The following is an 18,733-nucleotide window of genomic DNA, read 5'->3' as shown; positions in this document are numbered from 1 at the left end:
CTTCTCTCCCAACACTCTCCCTTTCTCTCGGGTCAATAGAGGAGCTGAGGTTCTACTCAAGCAAAGGGTTCGGAGGCATTTCAACTGCAGTTAGAAAACCATGCTCCCTACTCCTCCCCAGGTATATTTCCAGATAAGTATTTTTAGCTCCATGTGTACATTTTTTAAAATCCAGGTTTTTCTTAAAATGTGAGTCCTTCGTAATGTTTAGTTCCAATCCCTTCTTTTAAAAAAAAAAAAATCAGAAAAGGCTGCCTTCCTTAACCTCCAAACAGCTACACATTACCTACAGCATTTCATAACCTATTTAATTAGGCTCTGATCCAGTATCCACAACCCCCTCGGTCAGTTTGGCTCTTTGTCCATATCCTCCAATGCCAGAATTATCTCAGAGTATTAACACACATGCTGAAACATCGGCAGGGGACGGTCAGTACAAAGTGAGCACGTTTTCATCCCTGTGGCCCAGGTCAAGGGTCCTGGTTCTGGCTTCTCCCCTCCACCTTGTGTCTGAAAGGAAGAGAGCGGAGAATTTTGTTGCTTATCCAAACACGGGTGACAGAGCTTCACATTCAGTGGGGAAGGAAATGGTTAATCATACCTGAATGGCTAGTATGTGTAAGGTATGGATGCTAGGGGCTTATCAATATGTTTTTCTATTTAATCTTAACAATACTTGCATAAAATAAGTATAACAATTTCTCTCTTACAGACTGTGAAACTGGAGTGCAGAGAGGTTAATTGTTAAGCAGATAAGGCTCTATTAGATTCCACTACCCAGTGTTACTTCTTCAGTTTCCCAGACTATTAAACAAAACAAGTAGGAATGGCAAGTCTAGGGGGCCCTAACTACACTAGATTAGGTGTGGGCAGGGATTTCACAAAGGCTTCGGTATATGACAATAGGAAGGTGGCCACGTCTTTCCCTTCTGAGCAGAAATGTCATGACACGGTCACACCACCTGAATCATCTGTGTGCTGAGAGCACAAAGGGCATAGATCTCAGGTAGCTGCCCGGGTCCCAGTTGGCTATGATCTTGGGATTGTTGGTACGTTCATTCATTGCTGTGTGCATACACACATCCATTCTACAAGTATTTATTCGGCACTTACTATATGCCAACCATTCTTCTAGATTCTGAGAATACAGCAGCATACAAAGCAAGCCAAGCCATCACCACTCTCAAACTCAGAAATGATAAGCATTGTGCTTTGTTTTCTTCTTTGTGAAGTGGAAATAGAAGTGCTTCCTTCATGAGGTCGTATCAAAAAATTAAATAATATAAATATGCTTAGCACAATAACGGGCACATAGTGTTATCTCAATAGATGTCAGTTATTAGTGTTATTTTAAAACAAATGTCCTTTTCCTGGCACAAATTGAGCCAAAATCAATACAGGTGTCGACAGCAGAACATTTGGGAGACAGGGTATATAGAGATGGAGTGGATATAGAGAGCAGTTGCCCCCTGAAGTGTCAGGAGTAATTGCTGTCACATGTCGTTGAGACTGGAGGGTTCTAACGCTGGCTGCTTGGCTATCGTTTATTTGGACTCTAATGGAAATGTCAGGCTGAATTGAGAATCTTGTTTCCCTGCAGATTTCGGAGTGCAAAGTGGTCCTGGGGCTCATTTTTGCCTACTCCAGACAATTAAGGTCTCCTTGGAGAAAGCAAAGTGCAGGTGTTACAGTAATTATTTTAAGTAATGCAAGCATAAAAGAGAGAGCTTTGCTCCAATAGTTTTTGAAAGTCAAATCTCTCTCTCTCCCTCTCTAAACTAAAGCCACATCTACCTGCTTTATAAGCTTCGGAGCTAACAGGAGTGCACAGATTAATGATTTGATTGGCTGTTTTCCTAGCCATTCCAAGGACTTTCCAGACTCTAGTAGCCATTGGTGCCAATACAGACAACATCATGTCAGCAGGCAGCCCGTGTTTCAAATAATCACCTTCCTAAACTTAAGGAAGAAAAGAAGAACAAGACCGAACAGAGATAAGCCACAGATGCCAAAACCTTGATCATCTGCCCTGCATCTCAGGTGACAAATACATCAACCAGGCAGTGATTCCAAGCTCTCCCTTTCGTTACAGATCTTGGAATTCAAATTTCATATGTTTCATTCAGGCACTTTCTGAGAATACTTCAGTGTTCCTGAATGGTTTTTTAATATTGTTTCATTTGGAATTTTAAAAATATACACACAAAAAGAAAACAAGCCCTTTTATTTAGCTTGTGTTTTAAGTAAATATTTATCTGTGCATTAAATAAATATTTAGCTGTGGACCTATCTTTGGTTTGGGAGCAGCAAGCTAGTCTGATGGTATGGTTTTTGATACAAGTCCCAGTTAGGTTTAAATACCTGCCCCAAGCTGAACCTAGTGGAGCATGCCTGTAATCCCAGTACTTGGGAGGCTGAGACAGGAGGATCACAGGTCTGAGGACAGCCTAAGAAAATTAATGAGGCTCTCATCAACCTAGCAAGACTCTGTTTTCTAATAAGAATAAAACAGGGCTAGGGGTATAGTCCAGAGGTAAAATGCCCCTAAGTTCTATCCCTACTACCACACACACAAAAAAAGGGCTGCCCAAAAGTATATAAAGACATCTAAATGAAGTGAAAATAAAGACAATGAGGAAGAAAGGAAAGGAATTCTTCGGGAGACGTTTTTCTATCAAAGGTAACCAAATAACAAAAATCCTGAGAGCTGGGGATATTGCTCAGTGATAGATCACCAGTCCCACCTGTGCAAAGTCCTGTGTCCTATCTCCAGCTTGAAAAAAATAAATAAATAAATCCCAGCCAGAACTTACTAGTTGAACGAATGTTTCCATTCACAGGAATCCCTCTCATCCTTATACAGCTCTGACCTCTGTTTTCTCCAGAGATCCCAGGAAGGGGCCAAGAGTGGCAGTTAACTTTCTGAGTCTGTACACCAGCCCCTCCAAAGAGGGAGAAAGTGGCCGGGCACGCCTGTAATCCCCGCACTTGGGAGGCAGAGACAGGAGGATCGCGCAGGTTCGAAGCCAGGCACACGCACTGGCTCAGGAGACCCTGTTTCCAAATAAAAATGTAAAAATAGGTCTGGGAGTGTAGCCCGGAGGTGGCTGCGTTTAGGAGAAGTCCACCAGGCCTTCCTCATAAAAGAGGCTCTGAAAAATCATTTTAACTGACTACCCACCTCTCTCGACTATGTAAGCACAGTTATTAGTTTCTTGGATAATTAACTTTTAGCCTATCAAATTTCTGAGTTGCAAGGGGGGCATCAGAGGAGTCAGCTAGCCTATCTAGGCTAACTTCCATTACCAATAACTGCTTGCCACTCGTACATGAATCTGGATTTTAGGGCTGGGCCCTTGATAGGGATACAAAATTTTTTAAAAATCACTGAACATATGTGTGTGCATATTTCTGTACATATGTGTGTGACAGCACTAGTGCTCTCTCTTACCAATACTTGTAAGAAAGATTTCAGGACTTTAACAAAATATAAAAATAAAAGGGAAATTTTGAATCTGACATCCTATGAGGTTGGCTTAGTTTAATCCATGTTTCTGCCCATGAAGGGAAATTGTGAATACACAATAGAAATTAAATGCAAAGAACTATTATTTACTCAGGAAAAGTACACTCGCCTATTTGCCAAGAGTGCAGAATAAAGATGTGGTTTTTCCTGCTGAGTAGAAAGGCATTGCCGATCTTGCAGGGTGACCTTTAAAGGCCAATATCATTGAGGGGAGCTACAGGGCGAAGTCATAAATAGCCTGTGAGTCTCCTGTTCCACAGTAGACTTGTCCAAAGTCGAGTGAAAAAGAAGGAAAAAACAGGTAACTGAAAGGTACATTCAAAATGTGTATATGTGTGTATTGTGTGCACATGTGTGTGCATGTGAGTGAGTACGTGGTACTAGGGATTAGTCCCAGCCCTATTTTATGTTTTATTTTGAAACAGGGACTCCCTGCATTACCACATGCCGACCTCAAATCTATGATCCTCCCATCGCAGCCTCCCATGTATGCTCAGATTGTTTAAAATAGAGAAAAATTAATAGACTCAAAAAGAGGTTGAACAGGGGTTAGGTTTGCTAAGAACCTAGGCATAAAAATTAGGAGGCTCAGATGTTGATCCTCCTAATTTGTTAGTCAAATCACTTTCTCTTCTTAACGTTTGCCCAGGAACAGAGTAGAAAGACTGAGTGAGCTCCCCATCTCAGTGCTCTTCCTAAGGTCACAGACATTCTTTATCTAGCTCTGATTTGCTTGGGTTACATGGAAATGGGTGAACTTGGCTTAATCCTGATCCTTGGCTTTTGCACTTCACATTGAAGATTTAAGCCATCTTGGCCAACGCCTTGGTTCACCTTTCAATTCAGTTATTCCTAGCAAGGTGGCCTTGGGTTATAAAGAAAAACCTCAACGACAGTGAAATTCTTTCTAGCAGTTTTAGTTTTGCCTCAGTCACATCTAGATTTCTGTTTTTCCTCAATTCTAAAAGAACCACACTGATCTTGCCTTTTTTTCTGAAGGAATTTTACTCATTTATCACGAACACAAAGCTCTTTTCATGTTTGGGAAATGCAGCCTAGGTTCCATGGGGCCAGGATCACTTTCCCCGCAGTGAGGGGCCAGCTCTGCCCAAGGTATCATTGAGCCTGTTTGGTCTTGGGCGAGGATATATATATATATATATATATATATATATATATATATATATATATATATATATTTTTTTTTTTGTTGTTGTTGTTGTTGTTGTTGTTGTTGTTGTTCAAAAGTCACATTTTACTTATGCTGTGCTTCATACTTCTTTCAGATCCACTTTCACAAGTGCATTCACATCACTTTCTCACCTGATTCTCACCAATTCCTGTGATTTTAGAAGGTCAGATAATATAATCCCCCGATTACAGATAAGGAAACTTGGACCCAAGAAACCTTAATTGATATGATGAAGGTCTTAAGGTCAGCCAGTAACCCGGGAATTATGACTCCTTATTCTATGCACTGACTCACATGTGTTTTGTTTACTTTTTTCTGTATAAAAAACAACCCAAACTTAATGCCCAGGGATTTAAAGCATCTGGAATTTGGGTGGGACACAGTGGGGATGGCTTATCTCTATGCCTTAGTGTCTGGGGTCTTAGCTAAGAAGAATGGCCAAGAGTGAAATGACTTGGGATTAGAATCATCTGGAGGCTTCTTTTCTCACAACTGGTGCCTGCACGGTGACTAGAGTGCTTGGCTGGCCTACAGACCTGAGTGCTATCCGAGGCCCCTCAGTGCGGCCTGGGTTCTGGGTTCTGTGCTCCATATGGCACCTGTGCTCTGAGGAGCATCCCAAGAGGGAATGCTGAGAAGGCAACTGTTCCATGAGAACTGGACCACTGAGAACTGTCTCGCTGTCCTGCAGCATCCCCGACGCCACATTCTATCTGCTGAACCCGAGTCATTAAACCCAGATTCAGTGGAAGGGGCTCTTGGAGAAGGAGTGGCAAAGCCGTACTCAGAAGAACATGAGGGATGCAAGATGCTATTGCCAGCATTTTCCAAAAATACAATCTTCCACAGTGAGAAGTGATACATAGTGTTTCCTATTAAATCCTACTTAAGCTACAGTAAATAAATTTTTAAGACATTAGCCAAAACTGGGCATGGTGGGGCACGCTTGTAATCCCCGCACTTGGGAGGCTGAGACAGGAGGATCCTGCAGGTTCAAAGCCAGCCTCAGCTACTTAGTGAGGCTCTCAGCAACTTAGTGAGACCTTGTTTCCAAATAAAATATAAAATAAGTCTGGAAGTGTAGCCCGGAGATAGAAGACCCCTGGGTTCCATCTCAGTACCCCCCCCACACACACACACACACACAAATTAGCCACAAGGAGATGGGTGTGGTGGCACACACTTGTAATTCCAGTATTTGGAAGGCTGAGACACAGTTCGTGGACAGCCTCAGCTGCTTAGTGAGGCCCTTTGCAACTCAGTGAGACCCTGTTTCAAAATAAAGAATAAAAAATAGGGTTGGGGGTATAGCTTGGAGGCTGGATGCCCTTGGGTTTTGTCCCCAGTACCACAAAAAATATATTTTTTTATTTTTTATTTATATAATATATATACATATATTAGCCACAAGGTCCAAGAGAAGAAATGGATGGATGAAATGGATGGATGAAATGGATGGATGAAATGGATGGATGGATGGATGGCAGGCAGAAACGTGAATAATTGGTGAATGAGTCGATGGACAAATGAGTGGCTGATTATACAGAAAGAGAGAGAGAGAGAGAGAGAGAGAGAGAGAGAGAGAGAGAGAGAGAGAGAGAGAAGAGAGAGAGAGAGAGAGAGAGAGGGAGAGAGAGTGAGAGAGAAAGAAAGGGGAATATAGAACATTCAACTAACAATCAACCAAGAAAAAGGAGACCAAACAGTTATGTGTGTATTGTGTTGAGAATTAAAGTTGGGTATGATGGTCCAGAATGACTTTGGCTATTTTTCTTAAGAAAAATCTTCTCTGAGGATGTGAAATTTGAGATTTGATTGGCAAGAAGAGTCAAGTCATTCAGGAAAGTAAAGGGAATTATTTCTATTTATAACTAATAAGTAGTGCAAAGGCCACAAACTAAGACCAAATTTAGCTTGTCTGAGAAACTTAAATACTTAGGTAGCTGAAGTGTGTACCCATGTAAGAGGAAGTTTGAGAGGTAGGTACTCAGGGATTTATAAACTAAGAAAGGAGTGTGAATTTTATCCTAAATGTAACATGAATCAATTAAAGAATATGAAGCAGAGAAGTAATATTTGATAAGCATTTTTTTTCCAGTACTGGGGATGGAACCCAGGGGCATTCAACCTCCGAACTCCACCCCCAGCCCGATTTTTTATTCTTTATTTTGAAACCGGGTCTCACTGAGTTGCAAAGGGCCTCGCTAAGTAGCTGAAGCTGTCCACGAACCGCTGAGCCTCACTCAGTAGCTGAGGCTGGCTCCGAACCTGTGTGATCCTCCTGTCTCAGCCTCTCAAGTGGCAGGATTACAAGCATGAGCCACCATGCCTGGCTTAAAATGAAGAATTTTATAAAAGTAACGTTAATATGTGTCTACTTATATGTGCTTACTTGGAAACATCTCTGACCTTTTTGAAGGGAAAAAAATCAAATCATACAGGATTGTATGAGGAGATTGGTTTTATTTACATGGGGAATATTAAATGTATGTGAATGTTTGTAGATACATAGAATACTGTCTGGAAAGCTATATGTTAAATTTTTTAAGTGATTTAAAAGGGAAATAGGGATTTTTTGTGATCTAATTTTATTTTATTTTTTTAATTTATTTTTATTGGTGCATTGTAATCATACATCACATTGGAATACAGGACTTGAGAGGATATACAAGCACACATCATCCAATTAGCTCTCATCCAGTCCCCATCCCATTCCCTCCCCCTCCCTCCATCCCATGCTTGTTTGGTGATTAACTTTGATACATTTGTTTATATACCTCCTGCGTTTTAAAGAGGCTCCATCCTCCCCTATTCCATACCCTCTGATTGGTCACCTTAATTGCTTCACTATAGGGCCCTTTCTATAGCTCGACTACTTCCTGTTGCCCCTTTCCTCCTAGTTATTGCTGATTAGGGGAAGCATCTGGTTTTAATTTTATGCGATATTTCTCTGTGCATGCCGCGTTGCAAATACCGATCCCACTCTTGACGGCCCCAGTTGTGGCCTGGCTACCCGGTGGACTGATCCAGACCTCGCTGGCTCAAGCAGCGGCCTTGCCTCATGGGAGTCCCCAATTCTGGTCTTGCTGGCCCCGACACTGGCCTAACCCCTCAGCTGGCTCCAATCCCGGCCTCGGAGGCCCCAGCACCGGCCTTGTCTCATGGCAGGCTCCGATGTCGGCCTCGCTAGCTCCAGCACTGGCCTAACCCCTGGGCAGGCTCCGATCCCGGCCTCAGAGGCCTCAATAGCGGCCTTACCTCACGGAAGGCTCCGATGCCGGCCGCTGGCCCTAGCACCGGCCTAACCCCTCAGCAGGCTCTGATTCCAGCCTCGGAGGCCCCAGCACCAGCCTTGCCTCATGGAAGGCTCCGATCCCAGCCTCACTGGCCTCGGCACCAGCCTAACCCCTCAGCAGGCTCTGATCCCGGCCTCGGAGGCCTCAATAGCGGCCTTGCCTCAAGGAAGGCTCCGATGCCGGCTGCTGGCCCCAGCACAGGACTAACCCCTCAGCAGACTCTGATGCCGGCCTCGGAGGCCCCACACCGGCCTTGCCTCACGGCAGGCTCTGGTCCTGGCCACGCTGGCCCTGGCACCAGCCTGACCCCTCAGCAGGCTCCGATCCCGGCCTCGGAGGTCCCAGCACCGACCTTGATTCACGGCAGGCTCCGATCCCGGCCTCGCTGGCCCCAGCACCGGCCTAACCCCTAGGCAGGCTCCGATCCTGGCCTCAGAGGCCTCAATAGTGGCCTTGCCTCACGGAAGGCTCTGATGCCAGCCGCTGGCCCCGGCACCAGCCTAACCCTTCAGCAGGCTCTGATCCCAGCCTCAGAAGCCCCAGCACCGGCCTAACCCCTCGGCATGCTCCAATTCCGGCCTCGGAGGCCTCAGTAGTGGCCTTGCCTCACGGAAGGTTCCGATGCCAGCCGTTGGCCCTGGCACCGGCCTAACCCCTCGGCAGGCTCCGATCTCGGCCTTGGAGACCCCAGCACCAGCCTTGCCTCACGGCTGGCTCTGATGCCGGTCGTTGGCCCCGGCACAGGCCTAACCCCTCAGCAGGCTTCGATCCTAGCCTCGGAGGCTCCAGCACTGGCCTTGCCTCACGACAGGCTCCAATCCCAGGTTTGCTATGTCCGTCGCCGGCCTCACCCCTCGGCAGGCTCTAATCTGAGTACCCTCTTCGCCCAACCATTTGCCCCACATTCTCGAGGGTGTATGGTGGTAGCATTCTGCCTCTGGGGTCATTACTTCAAAGGTTCCAGGTGTAATGCATCAGATCTCTGCCTCCCCTGAGTACTGGCCACTGCCATTGCCACTGCCTCCACCATTTCAAATCTTTCCCAAGCTCTTTTTCCACTCTGGATGTTGTCCAGTGTTCCTAAGCATGCGCGATGGTAGCATTCGACCTATGGTGTAATTTCTCAAAAAAAAATAAAATAAAATAAGGTTGGTAGGATCCGATTTCTGCTTCTCCTGAATACAAGTCTCCACCACCAACATGGAGACCGCTTTCAGCACCGCCTTTCTCCTTGGTCTCCGCTAAAGTCTCTCTCCTTACAGGTGATGTCCAAGATTCTTAACAATGTAGAGAAGAAGCAGTCCTCCTTAGTGGGGAATTTTTCCAATAATTCCAGTTCATTTGGATAAGTTTTGTCTGCATCTCCAGTATCCTGGCATCTGCCACGGCCTCCTTGACCCCTGTCCAATATTTTCCTTTTTTCTTTTTCTTTTCCTTTTTTACAGGGTCCTTCCGGGTGGAAAGGGGGTCACCTAGGGGTGCCCCACCAGTGCCTGGCCACCCGCCTAGGGTTGGGGCCAGAGGCCCGGACCACAGGGTCCTTTCGGGTGGAGAGGGGGTTGCCTAGGGGTGCCCTGCCAGCGCCTGCCCACCCGCCCAGGGTCGGGGCCAGAGGCCAGAAGTAGGGATTTAGTGGATCTTCCTCCAGGAAAGATTTGACTGATAAAGAAACACTGTTTGAATGTCTAGTAGCATATGTTTATGTATAATTTGAGTAATTCTCTTAAGATATTATTTTTCTTGCGGTACTGGCGATGGAACCCAAGGGCATTCTACCTGTGAGCTACACCCTCAGCCCTATTTTTCAGTCTTTTGATTTTTGAAACAGAGTTTCACTGAGTTGCGAAGGGCCTCACTATTGGCTGAGGCTGTCCACCAACTAAGATCCTCCAGTCTCCGCCTTCCAAATGCTGGGATTACAGCACACCAAGCTCTTAAGATATTTTTAAAGATTTGTTTACTTTTTGAAATCTAGATACAGGTAATGAAACTTGAGAGTCTTGACAATCATCAATACCTTAGAAAGAATTATGTCAACACTCCTAGGAAGGGTTTATGCTCAACAGTTGGGAAACTGTGTGCAGGGGGAGAGGTATACTGGGATTGAAACCAGGATGTGTTCTATCTCTGAGCTACACTCTGAGCCCTTTTTGTTTTTTTGTCTGTTTTGAAACAGGGTCTCACTAGGTTGCTGAGAGTCTCACTAAGTTGCTGAAGCTGATCTCAAACCTGCAATCATCTTGTCTCAGCCTCCCAAGTATGGGGATTATCAACATATGTCATCATGCCCAGTGTTGGGAACCTTTAAGGAGAATTCAAATTTCATTGAGTCTTTACCAAACAAGGCTCATAAGAACCATGAACCACGGTAGAACTCATAAGGCTCTAGCATCATGTTTGGTCAAATGGCCTTGAAGAAGACCAAAGGACAAATTTCAAAAAGGTAAAAATTCCAGCAACTTGATAGGGTAGAGGGTGTAAGATAAAAGCTTAAATCTCTAGCCTCTCTGGGTGTCTTTTTCCCTATTCATACAATGAAGTATTGGTCAAGGCAGCCTTTCAAACTCTTTAAGTGTTGGGGCTGAGGAGAACAATTTTGTATCTGAAATAAAATCTTGAAAAAATCTCATTATTTAAAAATTGATTGTTTTTTTTAAAAAAGCATTTCTTTGCCGGGCGTGGTGGCGCACGCTTGTAATCCCCGCGCTTGGGAGGCAGAGACAGGAGGATCACGCAGGTTCGAAGCCAGCCACGTGTGCTGGCTTAGGAGACCCTGTTTCCAAATAAAAAAAATATATAAAATAGGTCTGGGGGTGTAGCCCAGAGGAAGAAGGGCTTCCAGGAACCCCAGTACCACCAAAAAATAAAAAATAAATTAAAAAAGCATTTCTTTGGTCAAAGGAGGTCAAATGTCAGAGTCTTACCCATTCTGCTCTTGGGCAATTCTGTAGCTTTCCTCAGGATGCCCCAGGGGGACCTGTGGCCATGCAGAACATATTTCTAAAGCCTTTTCTACTCTAAAAGTACACAACTCTCATTTACAGATGTAGTCTATGAATGTTAGCCAAATTAAAGTCCCAGTTAAGATGGAGTGTAGTAAGAGTTTGTCTGAGGGATATGGGAAAGGTGAACCAGAAAGTAGCATTCATCCCACTGTTGACATGTGGTAGGTTCTGTGTAAGCCATTTTAACAGCTTGCTTTGGTTACTTTTTGCAACCACCCTGTATTTTGTGGTTGTTGTTGTTGTTGTTGTTGTTGTTGTTGTTGTTACATACAGATGAGGCAGCCAGGAGAAACTGCTTGCCCAGGTTATACAAGGAGTAAGTAAGGAGCTGGAATTCTTAACTGCTTGCATATTTGTTAAGTCTACTGGGCCAGCCTGTAGCATAGTTTCCTACCAGGGGAAAGGGGATGAACGAAGGCTGCTGGGGCTGAGGGTAGTGGTGAAGGACACTTCAGTACCAGCTCCTCACACTCCCAAGCCTTGCCTGGGAATATGCCTTCCAACAGTCCGTTTGGAAAACTAGGACAAGAAACAAATCAAGGAAAACGTCAGGAAGCATGAACTTAACTGTTTAGCTACAGGGCATATTCCAGAATACAGGAAATTTTGAATCATTGGGCTGCGGACAAGGTAATATGATGTGTTCCAAATACCCATGAACATGATACATGGCTCTGCCTCCTGTCTTCAATTGACCTAAATGCCTACCTTCCTGAGTGTTAGGTGCGCGCGGTAAAGAGACGAGAGAAACCAGGAGTGTGGTAAGTTTTAATGTGGTCCTCTCGGGGATGGGAGCTTTACCTCCCGGAGACCTGCAAGCCCCTCCAAGACTGGAGGGAAAATGCCTCTCTTTTAAGGCATATGTCTTGGGGGTGGGACTATGTGTGGAAACGCGACATCGCCTGCGATATCACCCAACAGAGTCTTCTCCTCCTTTTCTAGAGTTCCGCCCCTGCGGGAAGGGGGATGAACCCGACTTGTCACAGGGCAGGGCTTTTCTGCTTGCTAGACATCCTGCATGCTAGCTGTCTTTGCTTATAACTTACCATTGCAGTCACTATTTATGTTATTTTCAGGTCACAAATTCATAGAACAGCCAGACAAAGCTGAGTCATTTTGGAAGAGGTCCCAAAAATCTCTCCTGCACAGCAAGGTTTACAAAGAGATCACGCCTTGTACAATGCAGACAAAATGGCCTCCACCGTACATTAATGTTCCCAAGCGTTATTATTATGAATCCAAGCATTTTAGTACTCAGCTGAATCAAATCATGCCAGGTGAATAAGATACCTGCCCAACAATTATTCAGAACCAGCCTGAAGCATAATATAAGTCTCTCAGTCCCGCCATGTGTAACAAGAGCATTTTGTCTTCTGATCTGGAAGGGTGGGCAAGATCTCCCCTGAACGTAGCCACAATAACCAATGACTGATGCTACTGCTTAACCAGGATGCACGTATTTCTCCAAATTTTAAGGAGAATAAAATAATGGCAAATTTTTGGTCCAAACCCTTTGATTCAATCAGTTTATATAAAAGGAAATTTAAAATAATTACAAAAGAATTCACCAGTGCTCATTCTATGATGCCAAGCATAATTTCAATTCTAACATCATCCAATACAGCAGTGTGGCCAGAAACAGCAAATGTAGAAGTTAAAATATTGTTTTATTCAAAACAGCAGACAGGGCCGGGCGTGGCGACGCACGCTTGTAATCCCTGTGCTTGGGAGGCGGAGACAGGAGGATCGCGCAGGTTCGAAGTCAGCCGCGCTGGCTTAAGAGACCCTGTTTCCAAATAAAAATATAAAATAGGTCTGGGAGTGAAGCCCGGAGGTAGAAGGGTTCCATCCCCAGTACCACCAAAAACCCCAGCAGACAGGAATGTGAATGTGCATCTCCTATGGCTAGCATGACCTGCCTGGATTGATGCTCAATAAACGCTGATTGTGTAAATAAATAAGACTTTTTATAGGACTATGTGCAATTAGTATAATACTTTTGTTTGAAGACAAACTTTGATTTTATTTATTTAGTTAGTTAATTAGGTTTGAAAGGTAGTAGATGATGGTCCTTTGTAGAAGGCTTCCCATGGATTATATTTCCTTTTCCTCTCAGTGAAAGAAGTTTAAAATGATTAAACATCCCACTTCACCTTGTTTACAACTGAAATCCTGGCATAATTATTAATAGTTCCCTTTCAGAAGAGTCCTAGTTTAGAAAACAAACTAAACAAATGATAGACACATTTGGAAAAGTCTCAAAAATGTCTTTTATATCAATAAAAATTGTACCTGGGGACAATAGTCTATCTTCTCCCACAGGAAAGAAAGTAGTTTTGAAATCACTGGCTTTATAAAAGATCCAACACCATTGTGCTTCTGTATTTGTTTTACCCTCAGAGGTTAAACAAATGTTCTCAGTGAGTCGCATCAAGCCGAGTGGATCCCAAAGAAGAGAAGGGAGATGTTGGGCGTGGTGGTGCGCGCTTGCAATCCCAGCATTTGGGAGGCTGAGACAGGAGGATCGTGGTTCGAGGACAACCTCAGCTACTTAGTGAGACCCTTTGCAACTCAGTAAGACTCTGTTTCAAAAATAAAGAATAAAAAAATCGGGCGGGGGGAGGGGGTTGTAGCTCGGAAGTAGAATGGTCCTGGGTTCCATCCCCATTACTGCAAAAAAAAAAAAAAAAAAAAAGCCAAAAAGGCTTAGTGTGAGAGAGTGGGGCTCCTCTAAGAATCCCTTTGCCTGAAGCAGGGTCTAGGTCAGTCTAGAACCTAGAGCTGTCATAGCCATGACAAACACTGCCTCTTCTGAGAGCAGCCTTAAACAGTGACATCATGTGACAGCCACTGCCAATGGGCACTGGGAAGATTTAGTTCCTCTTCTTTCTGAGATATGAAAGCCAGACTTTTAACTTTCCCTTTCTCTCTTATCTGTGTTATCCCCTACTGCTCATGGAGACCTGCAAGAGGCAAGACAGGTAGGTGAGGCCCCAATGATTGTCTGAAAAGAACAAAAGAATGGTATTTGGTCATTTCATACCACAATTTTGAAGAAATTCACCCAAGATATTTCCTAAAGGAAATAAGCAACTTCAGGTAAGATTTGGGAAAGAATGTCTTGAACACACAGACAGAATATCTATGCCTGGAGTTGCTCAAGACCCAGTGTGGCTGCAGTTAACAGTCAAATACGAGGTACGTGGCCTTGGAGTCAGGCAGTGACTAGGATCTTCTCGTCCTAAGCATATCACCTAAACTAGCACTGGGGTTTAAGAACAAAGACCAAAAGACAATCTTTTGTCTATAAAGAAATCTAGGCGTACAAAAAATATAATTGATTCCTAAAAGTTTTAGGGCAGTGGCATGGGTTATAGATCTTGAAATTGTTTTGAGGACCATCTGAAGCCGAGACTCCTCTCTAGACAGAGCAGTATTATCACAGCGTCTCAAGAAAAACTCAGCCCATGGGTAGCAAAAGCGAACTCAACAATGGCAGTGGGAGAAAGTGCCCTTCACCACTCGTCTCCTAAAGGGTGCACTTCAGAGAGGCCATGAGTCTCCAGAAAGAAGAGTGGGAAGAGTTAGGACAAATGAGGGCGACAGAGAATTTATGGATATTGTGTAAAAGAAAGATTGTGAAAATATAAAGAGAGTTGATAAGAACAAAAAAGAAATGCAAAGGAAAATTACATAGGAAGACAAGGAAGATGAAAAGAATCTTTTTGTTTTGTTTTTTGTTTATTTATTTGTTATTGTGGTACTGGCAATTGAACCCAGGAGCTTTCTACTTCTGACCTAAAACCCAGCCCTTTTTTTTTATTTTTTGAAACAGAGTCTCTTTAGTTTGTCAAGGGTCTTGCTAAGTTGCGAAGGCTAGCCTTGAACCTGGGATCCTCCTGTCTCAGCCTCCAAAGGACTGGAATTACAGGCATACACCAGTTTTGTTTTGTTTTGTTTTTGTTTTTGTTTTTTATTTGGTTTTTTTTTTTTTTTTTTTTGGTGGTACTGGGGGTGGAACCCAGAGGCTTTCTACTTCTGGGCTATACTCCCAGACCCATTTTATATTTTATTTGGAAACAGGGTCTCGCTAAGTTGCTGAGAGCCTCACTAAGTAGCTGAGGCTGGCTTCGAACCTGTGCGATCCTCCTGTCTCAGCCTCCCTAGTGTGGGGATTACAAGCGTGCACCACCACGCCCGGCTTACACTACCAGTTTTTAAGAAAAGAATCTTAAACTTATTCCAAACATGGTATACTTTTAGAAGATTGTTGATACTATACTAAGATTTTAGGGGGCAATGCCTCAATACCAAAGATAGCCAAGACACATGAAGGTAATTACATTAGAAGAATATAATGAGTAAGAAACTAAGAATAAGACCCTAAATGCAGACCTAACTTTCTTTTAGGAACAAGACCAGTATTTATATAGCCCATTTTCAATAGTTACATGTGACCAAATGCAACAGCTGTATGTATACATAACATGTTACACACAGCATGTATAATTATGTAACAGGTGAGATAGCACATTGAGTCACCTATCAGACAGTCACAGGTTAAATTTTTCTCTTACAAATTCAACACCACCATACGATGACACATGGGAATTTTCCACTGCTTATAGTTGGACCAGCCTCTTACTTCCATGAAAAGTAAATTCATTTCTTTGCAAAGGGCTTGAGACTTCAAAAGGAAAACTACAGATTCAATCTCATCTCTTATCCAGGTTGAAAAGGATTAGTTGCTGCCAATTATGAAATACTTCTATTGTTGGCTACTTGGTGGTAGGGTGTCATTTTTTAAAAACTGGTTTCACTGATAACTAACTATAGAACATAAGGTTTATGGTCTAATTTCTCTGGGATTTGGTCAGCGGTTTCCCAGTTCTGAAACAGAAGTCGATTCTTTGCAAAACCATATTCCCAAGTCCTTATTCATTGCAGTAGGCTTTAATTTTGGAAATCGAACACTGTCAGTGAGAACATTATAGCTCATCTAATTAGTGAGTTGGACCCCTTTAAGAATTGTTTTGAGTAGTACTTGATACAGAATGAATCATTTCATTAGCCAGGCAAAAGCCTTGTAGAATTTCACTCTACTCTCTACCCCCTAACCCCAATCTTATGAATTGACTGGGTTGTTAAATACAGTTGCGAAACATATTTGCAATAACTAAACAAACTCAAACACAGAAAGGACATGTTAGCATCCGGTCAGGTATGAAAAAGTAACCCTTGTATTATAGAACAGAAGACAAAAAGAATAATTGTGAACTAATCCAAGTAAACAGGACGTGCTGTCATATCAATTTAAAATCAAGTACAAGGATCTGGCAATCTGAATCAGGAAAGAGCACAGGAGAAGTTTCCCTCAGCCAGTACTCTTAAGAAGAGTGCCAGCCCTGGTGGGTGCTTGGCAAGAGCATCTAGTGGGACCTCGTCGCTGCACAGACCCTCATTCCTGTCTCCCACCTTGTCAAGGCCCCATGCCATGATGTGAGCCAAGGGACTCCCATCCATCCAGCTAACAGGTATCAGTGCGTACACTGAACCAGGCCCCCAGAACACTTCACTTGATGTCTTTATTGCCCATCAACTGAAAACAGTAAATAACCTGCCTTGCCTTCATTTACCAAGCTACCTAAAAAAAATTCTGGACAAGAAAACAAAGAGATCTAGTTCATGTTCTCTCACTAATAAACATGTAGCCAGCCAAAAGCAAGTTACACTCTTGGTTTTCTCATTTGTAAAGTGGGATATAAACAACTGTTCCATGTACAGCCAAATACAAGAGTATAAGCAATGGTCAGTACTTGGCACGTGGCTGTGTGAGGGCCATGTTGGGCTCCTAAATCTCAGACTGACATATGTTGGAGAAAGATTTATCTGAGAGAGGTATGGTTAGTAATTTTTCTCCCTGTTTGCTTTTCTATCCGCACAATTTCAGAGAACGTTCAAAATATAAAAGAATCCAAGGTATGGAATATAAAGCACCAAGTACTTGGAATATTTATGCAAGGGTGTGTTCAATCTCCCTTATTTTAATGCAAATTAATTTGAGATCTGGATTCTACAAACATGTATATCATATGTGTTGCTACCTTGCCCAGAGGAAACTAACTGGAGCATGCGACCTGTCCTTCCTGCACCACCTTTTTCCTTCTACCCAAAAGAGACCCCACTCCCACCCAGGGTCACAGGGATTAGCACCTGACTCAGCCTGGGCCAATCATAATACTTCACTCCTCCCCTTGACAGTGATGGGCACACATCCAAATCAGGCATGTGTGTCACATCATAAGAAAGCTGTAAGATGGTGAGTCTCAACCTGGTGCATTAGACTACACCTGTAATCCCCATAATTGAGAAGCTGAGACAAGAGAATTGCAGATTTGAGGCCAGTGCATGGTAACTTAGATTTTATTTTAAAGTGGGGAGAAGGGTCTGGGGTTGTAGCTCAGTGGTTGAATGCTCCTGGGTTCAATCCCCAGAACCATCAACAACAACAACAACAAAAAGATCTTGTGAGTTTGGAGCTGCCGGTGGCCTACAAGGTAGAGAAGTTGGTTTGGGAGAACCAAGCCAGCACTGCCTCTCTAGCAGTGATGAGAGGAGAACCTGGTGGAATGTGTGAGCCCTTCTTACTAGTCTTTCAGAAACAACTTCTCAAGGCTTGTTGCTCACATCTTCTTTGGGTTCTAATAAATCTGTGTGTGTGTGTGTGTGTGTGTGTGTGTGTGTGTGTGTGTGTACATTAATTTGGACTGGTTTCTGTTGCCAGTGCAGTGACTAACACCTAGAAGAGGACAGAAACACATTTGCTTTGCTCTTGCTAAGTTAATGTTTGCTATCAGAATGCTTGGGGCTGGGAGCATGGTCAGAACTCTTTCCTAAGGGAAGTCAAGGCCACAATTGTGACTTCAGTGGTGAAGGGACAGATGCTGATCTGTGCACTGGACAGTCATAACAGGAGAAGGACCCCGAGTCCTCAGGACCATATTTATGCCTTCTGCACCTTCACTGTAGCTACAAGGTCACTGAATGACTCCAAAGCTAAGCCACAGTGACCTTGTAGCTACAATGAAGGTGCAGAAGGCATAAATACGGTATCAGTCCTGGGACGGCAACACGTTAAGCTTTTACTTTGAGCCACTCGTAATCTTTCCAAAGCTGGTTTTTAATCTGTAAAATAAGAGTTTCAGGTTGCAAAGCACTGTAATTTCTGAAAGCTCTCACAAATATTTAAGTATGCCAAAAGTAACTGTGAGAAAAACTATATCACAAGTGGATAGGAAGAAATTTGGGTACAAATAGATCATTGAAACTATGTTTATTTTTAATAATAATAACACCAAACAGAACTGAAATACATAGCATGACTACAGGCCAGGCACTGTTGTAAATGTAGTACATGTGTTTAATTATCAAATCTTCACTTCCACCCCAAGAGACAGGTGTCTTTATTATCTCCTACCTTAAAGTTGAAGAAACCAAAGCCTAGTGAAGTCTAGTAGATTGCCGGATGCTACACAATCCACAGGCCAGAAATAGGAGCCCAGCTCAGCAGTCAGTGTCCAAAACCCAGGCTCTTGGGAACTATTCTGTACCTGTGTTGTTGAATGCATCGGTTCTTCTACCTGGCTCAATGCAGGATTCAACTAGGGCCTATGAAATGTTAGCAGATAAATTTAAAACAATCTTTGTGAAGGCT

The sequence above is a fragment of the Muscardinus avellanarius genome, assembly GCF_963383645.1.
Source record: "Muscardinus avellanarius genome assembly, chromosome: 7".
In the NCBI taxonomy this organism is placed as follows: domain Eukaryota; kingdom Metazoa; phylum Chordata; class Mammalia; order Rodentia; family Gliridae; genus Muscardinus; species Muscardinus avellanarius.
The sequence above is the reverse complement of the archived record's forward strand: the minus strand, read 5'-3'. Positions refer to the sequence as shown.